Source organism: Notechis scutatus, chromosome Z (genome assembly GCF_049901735.1).
Source record: "Notechis scutatus isolate UNSWTSFEM ecotype Mainland chromosome Z, rNotScu1.2, whole genome shotgun sequence".
NCBI lineage: Eukaryota > Metazoa > Chordata > Lepidosauria > Squamata > Elapidae > Notechis > Notechis scutatus.
In genome coordinates this window covers 133,332,181-133,334,853 of record NC_142025.1, presented here as the reverse complement: position 1 = coordinate 133,334,853, position 2,673 = coordinate 133,332,181, and the positions used below count along the sequence as shown (strand labels likewise).

The window sequence follows — 2,673 nt, the reverse complement described above, 5'->3', positions numbered from 1 at the left end:
GACCTCCAGCGCAGGGTGGCTTTCCGGGGTGGGCTCTCCAAGCACGTGGGCCGGCCTCGTCCTGTAACTTTCCTGGTATCACGTGGCTGCCGGGCTTGCTGGTGAGCTGTCTGTCAGTTTGAGGTTGCGCGCCTGAACCAGATTCACGCGAGTTTAGAATTCATGCCCAGCCTTTTGCATAGTTGCCCACCTCTGTGCAGTAGAATGGGCTGGCCCAAAGTCTTCGACCTGCTGGCAGACTCCGATTCTGCCTACCTGGAACGCCTAACCAAAGAGGCTTGCGGGGGCGGGGGGATTGTGGAACTGAGCTCTTCCAGGTGAGTAGAAAATTTCTTTTAGGGGGGAGGAGGGGAGTGTTGCCTTGTGTGTGCGTGAATGAAATGCAGGAAATTCCTGCCAGAGGTTTGTTTGCCTGTGACCTGAGAGTGGAGATCCAATCTGCATTTCTGATTATTCATGAGAAGACCAGCCGGAGCAGATCGCTTCGAAAAGAGTGTGACTGGTGGAATAAAATAAAAGTTTGAGATATTGGGGGGAGGTCTGACCCAAACTCCGAGCCTGAGGGGAGGGTCCAAGAAATTCCTTAGAGAAAGAGGAAGAATTGGTCAGAACAAATGGAAAGCCTGAAAAATTCCCCCACTGAACCCCCTTTTACCCTTCATGTCTTTTGATTTGTATGTGTGTGTTATTGTTTTATTATGGTGTTTAAATCTTGTCTCTTGAAATTGGATTCTTTATCCTGGGATCTGGGCAGAATGCAAGTAAGTAATAGTTTTATAGTCCAACCTCTGTTTTTCCTGGCCCCTTGCAGCTGCTTGTTCCCTATAATTAATCAAATTGTGTTTTGTTGCAATACCCTGAGTTTTCTGTTTATGCCTTAATTTTGCTATCATGTTTTAATTCTTTTTCTTCCTGCCTGTCTGGTTTCTCCATGTTTTCTACTATGTTTTGGTGAGTATCTCCTTTTCTCATGTGTCTAAGGTTCTTGGTTTCCTTTTGGTGTTTGCTTTTGCTGTTTTTCACAAGTTTTATAGTTTACTATCTATTTGATTTCTAGGGGTCTTAGCTATTTTGTAGGCCTTTTTTCTCTGTATCCCATTCCTGTTTGGATGTTGCTGTAATTTTATCCTTCCTTTGTTGTGGAGAATAGTTTGGCTTCAGCTTTTAATGGCCCTATTGACAAGGGTGGGGGCTGAATCCCTGCCTGAGCCTCCACTTCTCCTTTCTCTTAGGGGAATTTTCCTGCTCCTTTTTAAATATTTTAAAATTTCTTTTCTTTTCCTAGGAGTGGGCTGAATCACAACTTCCAACACTAGAAAATAGTCTTGCATTAATTTTTCCCTGTTGCTTCTTTTCTTTTCTGTGTGCTTATCTCCTTTCTCTCCTCCATACCATCCTTCAAATGTAGATTAAGGGTAAGCTGCTAAATGTTTTTTGGGAGAAAATACATCACTACTTTGGAATGTCTGTGTTTCTTATATCAAGTCTTGCTTTTCCTTCACATTGACTCTGCTCATTACAAGCAATAGCAACAGTGAGATTTTTTTGGTGACAGTGTAAAGGCTAACCTTTTCTCGTTTGATTCTTTGTGTCTTCATCTCCCAACTTCCTAAACAAAGAGGAGATGTTCAGGGCTTTTAAGATTTCACCTGATTTTTACCTGAATGTAAAAGGAATACCTTTTACCTATAGGAATGCTTTGCATTCATTTCCTTTGCTGAAGCCTCCATTTCAGATGTCTTTTCAGTCATAGCAACACAGTGCAGAAATACTAAACTTCCAACCTTTTCCATTTTTGCTGCTTCCTTCAATGGGCAGCACAACACATTGTATGAAGCTAGCACCCACCCCTCTCCTAGAAAAATGAAATATTCTAGGAAATATTAAAAAGGCAGAATATTTCCCCTAAAAAGAGTAGAAACTCAGAAGCAGAAACTCAACCTTTGCTAATGGGCCATTAAAGCCTAGGCCAGGGTATTCTACATAACAAAGGCCTCTACCCATCTCACCACCTGGGAAGATTGTATCAACCAACACTGAAGCCATGTGGTCCAGACAAAGCCTACAACGTTAAGACCCCCACCCCTGGGAGTCTGACAGCCAATGGGATACATTTCTTGCACAGGAACAGGAAACACTTAAGGTGGGGCCCAACAGAGGGTATGTAAGGGTCTCAGCATCTTGGCCTCCCCCTTTTCTTTTCACCTTGAAGCATGTGATAATCCTTTTCACTTTGGAGCTCCAAGCCATGTGGTCTTGTCCACCATTAAACCATCTTTCCAAACAGCCTCCATGTTTCCAGTGTCTTTTTCCCCACTTTGAACTCATCCCAGAAGGATAATTCTTCCAACAACATAAACCCAAAGCTTGGATAAAAACTGATTCCCTCTTTATTTGTAAATTAGCCATCTTATTGAATTCTCCTTTCCTTCCTTCCAATGAGGGTTATTATGTTTTGTTTTTATGATGTATGTATTTCCATACATCATTACAATGTGTGTCTCCTTTCTTTTAACATCGGGCAAGGAAATGTACACCAAAGGTCCACTGACCTAAGATCTAAGAGAGGAAACGCTGCTTCTGCAGCAACTCCATTTTCCTTGTAAGATTTAGAATCAGTGTATTCTGCCCCTCTCTTTATGAAGTATATTCTTTCAGCATTGACTTCTGCCA

General features: G+C 42.3%; 1 long non-coding RNA gene across 2 annotated transcripts in view; it reads left to right on the top strand.

Annotated features, from left to right (window-relative positions):
• The first annotated feature begins 53 nt into the window (after positions 1 to 53).
• LOC148129305 (uncharacterized) overlaps positions 54 to 2,673 on the top strand; it is a 24,299-nt gene continuing 21,679 nt past the window's right edge. Inside the window, exon 1 of one of the 2 annotated variants that reach the window (XR_015745564.1) lies at positions 54 to 101. This is a non-coding gene — a long non-coding RNA (uncharacterized LOC148129305). Of the gene's footprint in view, positions 318 to 2,673 lie in introns of both variants that reach the window. The other variant, XR_015745563.1, reaches the window with a different exon arrangement.